The sequence below is a fragment of the Lynx canadensis genome, chromosome B4, assembly GCF_007474595.2.
Source record: "Lynx canadensis isolate LIC74 chromosome B4, mLynCan4.pri.v2, whole genome shotgun sequence".
NCBI lineage: Eukaryota > Metazoa > Chordata > Mammalia > Carnivora > Felidae > Lynx > Lynx canadensis.
In genome coordinates this window covers 5,455,118-5,467,448 of record NC_044309.1, presented here as the reverse complement: position 1 = coordinate 5,467,448, position 12,331 = coordinate 5,455,118, and the positions used below count along the sequence as shown (strand labels likewise).

Below are 12,331 nucleotides of genomic sequence, written 5' to 3'. Positions count from 1 at the left end.
TGGCTCGGCTGGACCGCGCCCGCTCCCTGGCGGCAGGCACATCTGCTCCCGCCCCGCCCGCCAGCCCGCCCCGCCCCGCCCCTCCCGGGCCTCCACCCCTCCCTTCCCAGCACCCCAGCCCGCGCAGGGGCCGGGAGCGCCGAGCGTCGCCCACCGCGCGGGTGTCCCAGACCCCCACTCCGGGCACCCCGCCAAGCCAGGGCCTCCCACCTTCTCCGCACCCCAGCCGGTCCAGGGGCCGCGAGTGCCAGACGCAGCCCGCCGCGCGTGCACACCCCCTTCCCCCGCGTCCCGACTGTGTTGAGGGCAACACCCCCCCCCACACCCCCTCCCCCCCCCCCCCCCGCCGCTGCCCCAACCCTCTCCGGAGTCCCTGCTCTCCCTCCCTCCGACAGCTTTGCTGACTGTCTGGTTTCGGCGCTTGGGCAGCTGTTCAGAAACCCGAGTGCATTGCATTGGACTTGTTTTTCTGCAGTGGGAGCAAATGCCAGAGATGACACCCTATAACGCCCCAGGGAGAGTCCCACTCCACTCCTGAAACAAGAGTGGGCTGATCCAAAGAGAAAAACAGCTGCAGGCTAGCGCCCGGGCCCTCAGGAAAGTTGCTGGCCGGGGCTCGCTGGGGTCAGGGAGGGGAGCCTGCCTTGTGTGCATGTGAGAGTGGCTTGCACACTTGCACGCCTGCCTCTCCGGGAAGAATGAGTGTCCTTGCGTGCCTGCTACTTTCCCATCGGATGTTTTGCACACACAGGCAGGGCAGGGGACAAAGTGGCATTCTGTCAACCTGTAAGCTGGCGAACAGCTGTGGGTTTCAGCTCAGGGAGAGTGGGGTCCTCGAGAGCGGAGGCACATCTCTAATGACCTGACCTAGAAAATGTGTCTGGCAGAGTCCGGTTCTGAGGGCACCAGGCAGACGAAGTTCCCTGGGGATCACTGGCCACCAGACTGCTCACTCTCCCTGCCTGTGTGTCCAGAATGCCTCAGGCTTGTGTGTCCCGTGGTGCAGACCAAAGACTTAAATTCTTCCTCATCACCTGCTGCACCTGATGAGGGGGCAGGCAAAGGGAAGTTCACTTAACCCGGCTAGGCTTCTGACATCTAAGTGCACACAAAGTGGGAAAACCTGGGGTTCAAGGAGGAATTCACACTTGAACATAAAGCAAGGGCTAGGGTTCAGCTAGAACTGGTAAGGGCATTTGCAGCCTTGCTCAAGTGCATTAGGGTGGCATCCTTATGTGTTACCCTAATGTACTTGAGGACAAAATTGCTTCACTGCAAAACCGTTTATAAACAACCCCACTGCACCTGAATTCCAAGAAGGTACTAGTTCAGAGTTGAGACATCCTCCTAACTTTTCCCCTAGTTCTGCTAATGACTCCAGCCTCAACCAACTTCCCCTGTCACTAGTCTGGTGATCATGCACACACTCCTTCAGAAAAGGCTGTTGAGGATATAAAAATTTCTCTATGTGTTACAAACAGGACAGCTCCAGGTACGAGGGGAGATACCATGGTCCTAGACACAATTAAGGCAAGACGGCACCTTCCAGACTAGTCAGCCCCTTGTTTTGAGTAAAGGGAAGTTTAGAGATTAGAGGGCTTAAGGAACTCGCTCAAAGGTCCGAACCACCAGTTGGGAACTCTTCTCCCCCTCACTTGACGCAGGCATGGGATAGTTCCCTGGAGGGCTTGTGATGGGCACTTGTGATGATTTTCTCCATGACATTCTCTTCCCTCTGTTGGCCAATGTCATCTACCCCTGACCCCCGCTCCCTGATGCTGCTAAACAGCCAGAAGCAACCCCACACTTCTGGCCAGCTAGCCAGATTGAAACCTTTAAACCGTGCTATACGTATCCACCCCCTCCCCAGTGAGAGAATGAGAGAACAAGCTGTGGCAGGCTGGGAGCCATCAGAAGTTGTTAATTAGACACGAAGTGTCGTCATTTGCTCCTTTAACAATCCCATGTCTGAGAGAGTGAAGTGAGACACCAAATAAAACATTGGAATAAACCCTTACCTCACCATCCATCCAATAACAAGAGAGAGGGTGATTTTTTTTTTCATGTTTGTCACTCATACGTGAACATACATGAACGGGAACGGAGACACCAATGCCCACACGATGCTGCATCGGTGGGTTGAAAACCCAATTCAGGGGCGCCTGGGTGGCTCAGTCGGTTGAACGTCCGACTTCAGCTCAGGTCATGATGCCACAGTTTGTGGGTTCAAGCCCCATGTCGGGCTCTGTGCTGACAGCTCAGAGCCTAGAGCCTGCCTCAGATTCTGTGTCTCCCTCTCTCTCTGCCCCTCCCCCACTCATGCTCGCGTGCTCTCTCTCTCTCTCTCTCTCACTCAAAAATAAAAATAAACACTGAAAAAAATTTTTAAGTCTTACTTTATGACTTCAAAATAGTTGTGCTTTTTAAAAGCCAGATATTCTGCAATCTAGTTAACAGTATTGTACCAACGTTAATTTCCTGGTTTGGGTATTTCACTAGGTCACAGAAGATGTCACCAATAAAGGAAGCTGGGTGAAAGGTTTGTGGGACTCTGTGAACTATTTTGTAATTCCTTATATTTCAAAATAAAAAGTTAAAAAAAATGTAAAATCAGTGACAGTTCAGTTCCCTCAAATTCTGAAAAAAGCAAAAAATGCCCAGATTGTGTAGCTCCAGGCATCGAGGGAGAAGAGAACTGGCAGAAAGGGAGTCAAGAACTCTGTGGCAGTTTGCACGCGGTCCTAACATCTTTGCTTCTTGCAAATGACACACATGTACACACAGAAATTTGCATGAATCCTGTACCCGTGGAAAAAATGGAATCAGGCTCAAGCTGTGTTTTAATTTAGGGGGAAATGATTCTATTTCTGGGCTTTGGAGAGATCCTTAGGAGAACATCCACGGGTCTGTAGTCTCTGTCTTTCTTAAAACAAAAGAAGGGAAGGACAGTCACACAGAGGGCCGTTGAGGGCTCCAAGAGGTCCACCCTGACCCTGGCTTTCCCTGGGGGAAAAGCAGCACAAAAATAGGCGAGTACTTGAGAAGGTCGCTGCCCGTCTTGGGGTGCCCAGCATTTATTAGACACTCACAGCGGTGACAGTGTGCCAGACGCTCCAAGAGCAGGCTGCACTGGGATCTCAATGATCTTGGGTCCAGCCAGGCAAGAGGAGCGGGTGGGCACATAGCTGTCATCATGCTGTTCTGTGCCCGGCGTCACAATGAGTATTGCAGAGAAAAAGCTCCCACGCCCAAGAGCTTGTAACCTAAGACCAGAGCGGGGAATATACATGTAGTAGAATAAAAGCAGGGAGCTAAGAGAGAGGTGGTAGGTGAGAGCCGGCCATGGGTAGGTCCGTCTGCGACAGTGGAAAAGTCTGCACCTAATGGGGACACGTTAACTGGCAATTTCATGTTCATCTCGGGGTTCTTCAGTTTTTCTCCGAGTTCAAGAGGACACACGAAACAAAATCGACAGCTCTCATTCCTTCCTACACGCCACAAGTATTCACGGACAGCCGCTGCCCCACGGAGTCTGAGGACAAGTAAGGTGCGGTCCTTGTCAGAACTATGATTTCACTTCTGAACGTGGCAGGGCCCCCACAGCGTGCGCACACGCACACACACGCTCACTCATTCCTACCTTTTTTTCCTTACAGCTACTGAACCTGAGGTTCAGAAGTATTAAATTACTCGCCTGTGATCACACGGCTAATGAGCCGAGGAATAAAAAAACATGATCATCGACTAGCCTGGTATTCTTTCAACTTTCTCCCAACTCAGTCACCTTCCAAGTGAGATTTCCTTCCCAGTAACGATGCCCATGGTGAAATCTTGAATCTGAGTGGCTTTGACGACGCTCTCAAAATTACTTCGTATTTGGCTATGATGTGGAAATAAGACGAAGAATCATCAAACAATGCCAGCCCCCCCCAACCCTGGCCAAGAGTCACACACCTTTGTATTTCCGCAGGCACCCCACCTTTCCATGTAGGATAGGCTCGTGGCCGCCAGCACAGGAGAGTACATTCAGAAAGAAATGACAGTTTTGTGAAATAAAACTGGATCGGCCTTAAAAAAAATAAAAAAGAGGCAGAGGAGACCTTGGGGTGCTTGTGTACTTCTCCAAGGTTTTAAGAGGTCCTAATTTAGTAAAGGGAAAGAAGAAATACTCTTACATCTACATTATTCAAATTATTAGAGAAATCCCAAATTTCTATTGTTAATAATACATTTTTTTAATGTTTATTTATTTTTGAGAGAGGGAGAGAGACAGAGGGTGAGTGGGGGAGGGACAGAGAGAGAGGGAGACACAGAATCTGAAGCAGGTTCCAGGCTCCGAGCTGTCAGCACAGAGCCCAACATGGGGCTCGAACCCACAGACCATGAGATCATGACCTGAACCGAAGTTGGATGCTTAACCGACAGAGCCACGCAGGCGCCCCAATAATACATTTTTTAAATGTTTATTTATTTTTGAGAGAGAGAGAGAGAGAGAGAGAGAGAGAGAGAGAGAGACAGCACAAGCAGAGGAGGGGCAGAGAGAGAGGGAGAGAGAGAATCCCAAGCAGGCTCCGCATTGTCAGTGCAGAGCCGGATGCGGGGCTCGAACTCACGAACCGTGAGATCATGACCTGAGCCGAAGTCAGACACTCAGCCAACTGAGCCCCCCCAGGCACCCCATTAATAGCATATTTTTACAGAATGGCTGCTTCATCCAGGTTGTCAATAGCATGACATCTCTATGAGGGCAGCACTCCCCTAGGGCCTACAAACGTAGCTTACGACTTTCTAGCGGTAAAAAGCAACAGGTGAAACTACTATCAGTTATATGTTTTAGTTAACTAAAATCATGGATCCCAAACATTGTCATTTCATCATGTTGTAACAAATTGAGGTGTTTTACATTCCGTGTTTTAGCCTACATCTGCGACCACCCTTCCAGATACCTAGAGTAAGAACCATCCCAGGAAAGAGGAAAGAGGAACAAAGGCTCTAGGAATAGGGAGCTTGATCTGGGGTAGGGCCGGGGCGAGTGGGGTGGAGGTGGGGGGTGGGCCCAGAACCAGGCGGCAGGATACGACCCGCTAGGGCAGGGAGGCCATATCCATGAACACATTCGTGTTCACGGATGTAGCCATCCTGGGTGTCTGCACCAGAGACACGTCCACGGCGAGCTCTCAACAAACACGGGTTGACCGAATGGAAATGCGTTTGAAGAGTGGCCTCTGGATGCTGTGCTAAGAACAGGTTATAGCAGGCAGGCAATGATCTTGGGATCATTGGAATAATCATAAGTTTCAAAATCCCTGGTCTGGATTTATAAGGAAGAGGGGGTGAATGAGAGCTTAAGAGACAGGCCCCTGCATGGAGATACGTTTCAAACAACTTGGCTCACAATTCCTCTTCCCTCCCTCCCCCAGATAGTGTTTATCCTTGCAAAACTGAAAGAGGAGGGCAGACCAGAAAGCTTTATTCTGGAAAATTCCTCTCAAAGGCTTGAAAACAAGAGGCGGGGGGCAGAAAAAGAGCTGGATGTTGGAACCCGTAACCGAGCTATATGAAGCGGGAAGGGGCCCTCATATCACAAAGAAAGCTATCGTCTGCAGTGAGAATAACTTCATGGATAATTCACTGAGGAACTGATGTCCCAGGATGTTGAGGCTCTATAAGTGGCCATACCAGTCACCCCCACTTTCTCCTTCCTCTGTTCCACCGTGCACACTAGCCTTCTAATTATCACTCGCCTTCTCTCGCAGAGAGAACCACCACTTACCTTCTCTCACAGAGCATTTCCTGGCGAGCTGCCTTGAACGTTCTACCCCAAGCAGCAGTTGTCATCTAATCCTCTTGGAAACGTACCAAGCGGGCAATCTATATTTATATACCACTGTCTTGCCAGCTCGGTTTGTGACTCGGTCTCCCAAAGCTGGACTCTCTCTGGATGCGCTGCTAAAACCCAATTCTACAGAGAAGCATCTGAGGACCCGACCCTCGGCCACACAGGCCCATGCGGGCAGAGCCAGCCACCCGAGAGGGCACGGCTGAGGGGCCGGCCCGTTCTCGCCCTCACACCTCCATCTGGCTTCTTTTCATTATAAGCATGGACATATGCCCTAGGACACTCGTGGCTTTGTTCCTTGCCAGAATAGTTTCCCAATGACAGCATTTTATAGACACAAAACAAAGAGAGGTTGAAGAAAACATCCAGGAGGGTAGTGAGACCCGGATAAACTGATGCGACATCTCTGGGTAGACCCATTGTGGGGCAGGGAGAAGCCATGGCTGCTATGAACCCCTGATGTCTCCTGTCTAAGGGTCTTCTACGACCCTCATGACACTTTCTCCCACGTCGCAGGTGAAAACTCCCCTCTGCTAAGAAAAAGACCAGGTGACTTCCCGAAGGTGAGAGATGTTGACAGTGTATCGCTGGATAAACGAACACAGGTCTGTTGGAGGAGGACACGTTACACATCTCCTGGCGCTGAGGTTGTTTTTGACAGTTCAGGCTGTTTCTTCATCGGTGAGAAAACCATTACTCAGCCATCAGTCACGGTGGGTAAAGAGGGCAGGGATGCCAAGAATAGCGTGCAACCAGCTGGACGGTGACAAAGCCTGCGAAGGAGGCCCTCGGCCTGGCAGCTTTCACCGGCCCGTGGCAAGCTCACGACAACACGGCTGTTCGCCAGATGCCCGTGCGCTTTACAGCTTCCAGGGGCACAGCGGTGCCAGCAACCCCCTGATACAGAAGGCTGGACGTGCACCCAGCCGCCCGTCACCCGTGTCTGGGACAGTATACACGGCCTACCTGGCCCCCGTCTCCCGTCCATCCCCCAATGCCAGTCACCTCTTTACGTAAAAAGACAGCGGGCGTACCGGCAGTATTCGCAATAGCCAGAAGTCCAAGTGTCTGTCTGCAGACGACTGGATAAACAAAGCGCGGTCTATCCACAGGGTGGAGTATTACTCGGCCATGAAAAGGAGCAGAGTGCTGAAGCACGCTGCGACACGGATGGGCCCCGAAACATCACCGTCACGGATCGGAACTGTGTTCTCCCAAAAGTCGTATGCTGAGCCCCAAGCCCCCAGTACCTCACCACGTGACTGGATTTGGACACAGGATCTTCAAAGAAGTTAAATGAGGTTAGGGTGGGCCCCAAGCCGACCTGACTAAGTCCTCTGTGAGAGGAGGCAGTTTGGACACGCACAGGGACTCCAGAGAAAAGACCATACGGGGACACAGCAAGGCAGCGGCCATCGACAAGCCAAGGAGAGAGGCCTCAGGAAAAACCAAACCTCAGCCTGGACTTCCAGCTTCCAGAACCGTGGGAAAATTAATTTCTGCCGGTTAGGAGTACTTTGTTACGGCCACCAGGGCAAACTAACACAATCACGCTAAAGGGAAGGAAACCAGACACAAAAAGTCATGTACCGCATGACTCCACTGACATACAATCTCCAGCATTGGCAAATCCATAGGCACAGAAGGCAGATTTGTGACTGTCGGGGCAGGGTGGAGGGGAGAAGGGGGAGGGGCTGCTTAATGGGGACGGGGCTTCCTTGAGGAAACATCCTGGAGCCAGACACAGGCGATGGTTGCGCCAAATGCCACTCAACCATGAGCCGTAAAACGGTTGGTTCTGTATTATGTGACTTTAACTGCTGCCAACCCCACCTATACCGGGCTGCAGGACCTCCCTCTCTGGACCTCAGTGCCTTCATCCGGTGGGCCATCTACATGGTCGCTCAGTCTCTCATTCTCCAATGATCCCAACTGTTCTCGATGAAATAGAAACTTGATAGTAATTACTGGAATAGAAACAGCTCAAAGCAGGGACAGTGGTTCATCCCTGTATCAGCGGAACCTACCAAAGCATCGGGCACGTACGAGGTGTTCGACGTCTGTGTGTTTGTTGAAGAGTGGTCTGACTACAACGACCCAGTGTGGCTCACATCGTGGACTGGAAGGGGTCCACTCCAGGAACCACAGGGCCCGGACGTGGGCGACGGCCACACGATGTGGCAATCCGTTGCTTCATCTGTAAAATGAGGGTAACACCTGCCTGTCTACCTTGAGAGGTGCTAATGAGGATCGAATCAGATATGAATAAAAACGCTCTCGGAAAGACTGCAGTCCTCCACAGCCATCCAAAGACCAGAATTTCTGAGTTGTCCTGGCCCACCCCAAGGTGGATGATTAAGATGTCTGAATAGACTTCCTCTAATCTTGACTGCTCTGGAATCTGGTCTCCATCCCTCAGTTTCCCCAGCAGATAGACTACATCTCTCCCGCCCCCAACGCAGCACCCACACAAAATGGGGGCAAGGGCCCTAGTTGGAACAACTGAGGCTCCTGACCCAGGACTCTGGTGAGAACGGAAACGGACATGCAGACCATCTTCTGCTCAGTATGGAAGCTCGTCATGGTGACGCATGGAGGGAGCCTGGGAGGAGAAAGTCGGGGAATGGGTCCTGTGTTGCAAGGCGAGCTCACGTGGCACGGCACGTGCAACTCTGGGATTGCCACATCAGGGCTGGCATCCTGGCCTTTCTCTGTTCCCCTTACACTTCTTCCTTCTCCCAGTGGAAAACATTCTAAAAATAGAGCTAAATCAAGGCCAACAATTTTTAATGCAGCTTTTGGAAAATAATGTCGGCTAAGCGTTGGAAACCCCCCACAGCTGGGCTATACTCGGGCACCGTGTTCAAATGAGAGCACAGGACGGTCTGTCGTCGCCGGTGGTAAGAACACACCGTGGCTCCACGTCCAGTTCTCGGTGATGCTTTCTCAAAGCATCCGAGCACGTACAGCGGGCGCAGCGGTTAGGGTACAAGATGAGTGGACTCCCGACATTCAGCCGGCTTCTCATAGATGGAACATCTCTGGCCACTGGGATGGGTTTGGTCATCACACAGCTTTAAATGGATTTAACTTCAATTATTTAGTATTTAACTTATACCCATAACTGATCACCGGGAGCACAGGAAACGCTAATGTTGAAATAACGAGTTAATGAGAACACGATAAGCCTCCGTGCAAAAAGACGTAAGAACCTACTTTAAGGGGTGTTCTACTGGCCAAACGTGGAACAATCTGAGCAGCGAAATGAGTGATAACAGTAATAGATTATAATCCCGAGAAAAATGAGAACCCCCGAATCCATTCAACTATTTATGGAAGGAAGGAAGGAAGGAAGGAAGGAAGGAAGGAAGGAAGGAAGGAAGGAAGGAAGGAAGGAATTCAGGAGATGAGATCCCTTTTCCTTTTGGCAGAATGCCAACTAACCAAGAGAGAAGGGAAGACAGAATTTGTGACTCATCGCTTGGGAATCACCACAGTAATTATCATTCCAGACAAGAATCACCAAGTGACTGAAAATCTGAGAAGAAACAGGATATATGCAGAGTCTCAAAATCTCTCTCCACGAAACACGCATCTGTTACAAAGAAGGAATAGTAACGTGCAACAGACAAGCCTGGCAGACGTCATCCTATGCAAGGATATCAAGGTTAGTATCACCAGAAACGGGACAGGGCAGTATCGTGTGTCTCTCGATTCGATAAGCCGAAGACACCACAACTTCTCAGGTAAAATACAGAACCTGGATCTAATCATAAAGAAGCAACAAGCCCACCCTGAGCGATCTTCTGAAAAACATAAAGGGCCTGGATCCTGAGGAGATACAGCAGGCCCGTGTTCATAATGGTGTTAACCACAGCAGCCAAGAGGTGGAGACAACGCAAATGTCCATCCACAGATGAATGGGTAAACAAGACGGGGTCTACGCGTGCAAGGGAGTATTAATATTATTCAGCCTTAATAAGGAAGGAAATCCTGCCATGTGCTGAAGCATGGACGAACCTGGAGGGCGTGACGCTGAGTGAAATGTGCCAGTCACAGTAGGACAAATACGGTCCGATTCTACTTCTCTGAGGTACTTAGGGCAGGTGGGTGGGTGGGTTGGACTGATAGAGAGATGGACAGATGGACAGATGGGTGGGTGGATGGGTTAGATCGATAGAGAGATGGACAGACGGACAGGTGGGTGGGCGGATGGATGGATGGATGGGCAGAGAAGAAACGAGGGAAAGAGGGAAGGAAGAAGAGAGAGAGAAAGGATCAAGCAAATAGGGTAAAATGTTAAGAATTGCAAAATCTGGGTGAAGCCTATCCCGGAATGCTTTGCACTATTTTTGCAGATTTCCTGCAAGTCTGAAATTATTTCAAAACGAAAACTTACAACCCAAAAGATGTTTAAGTTCACGAGGTGCACAAAACGGTAACGATTCTTCCGGACGTTCACTTCCCAAGGATCTTCCCCAGGTTCAGAAGCTGTATACGTGGGATCCACGTTCTTCTACAACAAACCAAGACATCGCTGATATTTCAAAACCTCATGTTGAAAGGTAACGTAGGGAAGGGCAGTCTTTTAGCGGGACTGACTGCCCAGGGCGCTGCCACTCAGGAAGAGGAGGGGACGGGCGCTAGGGAAACGCTAGCAGTCTCTACCACAGTATCCTGTTCTGAGGACACCATTTTCCAACACACATCTGTCAAGAGACATACAGTCATGTGTTATACGTTATTATATATTAACCAAGTGAGAAAGATATTACACTTTGCACTGGGTCAAGATCAGTGATGTTTCTGTACATTCACTCCCCAACCCTAACACGGACAAGGCCATTCTGGAATCTATCTGTTGAAAATTCACGTTGCCCTTGACCTACTGAAGCAAATCGAATAGCGTGCGTTAACTGTAAAATATAGGAAGCTAAAGCTTTAGTTCAATTTGCATAGAGACACCGCTCATTATGTGCCTACAGCCACCCCCCCTCCCCCCCCACTTCTTCCCGGCTGACTGACCCTTGATTTGGCAGATTGGGGGGGGGGGAGATAGAGATCCCTGATTTCACAGAAAGCCGCTTTCCATGCTGACTTCTCCACGGGGATAAGCCATGATGGGGCTCATCCGCTCCCCCTCGCAGATGACAGTGTGGATGGGACCGTATGACCAGCTCTTTATAACAGACAATACCTGACATCCCTCTGGCGAAGCCGCTCTCGGTCAGGCTTTCTGTTAGCTGCAGCCGAAAGCATTCCGAACCGGCGAACACATTGCGGGTGTCATCAAAATTTTACTAATGCGAACTTTGTAGTGAAAATGTTAATCATATGATCGAGAGTAGTGTTACCTAAAATCACTTCTGTACTGCACATCACCAAAAGCTTTGGATGTCGGCCTCACGGCATCCCTGAACGCAAAGTAGGCCGGCAACAGCCTTACTGGGGCCACCCCAGAACATGCAGCCGGAGGTCCTGCTCTTGAAGGATAGTCCGCAAGACGACGTCACCGTGAAAGGGGTTCCGGAGGGAGAAGCTGTCGCTGCAGGGCATCCAGGCGAGGTCTGGCCCCACGGAGTGGCTTGGCTGGGCCCTCAGACTGCGTACGAGTCCAGCCACACCAGAGGGAAGACACATGAGCCCAGAAGGGACAGCGTGGAGGCTCCAGTCTTCCTCCGAGGCCCTCCTCACCCCTTCAGTGGCCGGTTTGTACGGGCTGCCCTCTCCACCCTTAACAAACTTGCTTTCAGAAGAGAATCTGCACCCCCTCCCCGTCCAATTGTCTCTGACTGCTAAATGGCTCAGAGCATACCCTCTGCTGTGGTGCCCCACCTTTAGTTTTTATCCAGGCCTTACGCACAAGGAGGAGGTAGAAGGAAGAAAGAGCATGCCAGGCACCACTGTACGAGGCGGTGGGCACTTGCCTCTGGGTGGACTTGGGAATGGCCTCTCATGGCTTAGGTCTGTTTCAAGGGACTGGTCTCTTCCGGAGGGATCCGGGAGCCCCTCCACCTCCTGCCTTCTGGAGGGTTTCCCCCTTCCCTGCGGACTTGAGGGAAGTGGGCGGTGTCGCTCAGCGTCCTGGCCCAGGGATGCCCCAGATCACTGCCTGAGGAGATGGAAAGACACCCCAAAGACGGCAGAGGGCACAAGGCCGGGCTGGCAATGGCAAAGACGTGTGGGGAAAGCCGCGCTCACGCCAAGCAAGAGGGAACTCTCCAGGCATGGAGAGGCAGAGCCCTTCGCAAGGGCGTCCTTCGCTCTGCAGAAACCAAGCCCCCTCACAGAGAGAGAGAGAGGACCCTTTCGGTGACACGCTGCCACAGCGAGTCGTCAGAAACTCGTCACCAGGGAGGAAGAAACAGAAAGATAAAAGCCAGAGCACGTGGATGTCAGAGGACACGGGCGGTGTCACTGTCAATGTAAGTGAGTTCTTTGAGAACCGCAACGCACCTTATGTAAGATGCGCTCCTAACAGCCAAATGTGGT

The 12,331-nt window shown here is 51.2% G+C and overlaps 1 protein-coding gene across 1 annotated transcript in view; it reads right to left on the bottom strand.

Moving 5' to 3' along the window:
* Positions 1-12,331, bottom strand: part of PFKFB3 (6-phosphofructo-2-kinase/fructose-2,6-biphosphatase 3) — a 75,074-nt gene that overhangs the window by 28,585 nt on the left and 34,158 nt on the right. The gene's annotated exons all lie outside the window — the stretch shown is intronic.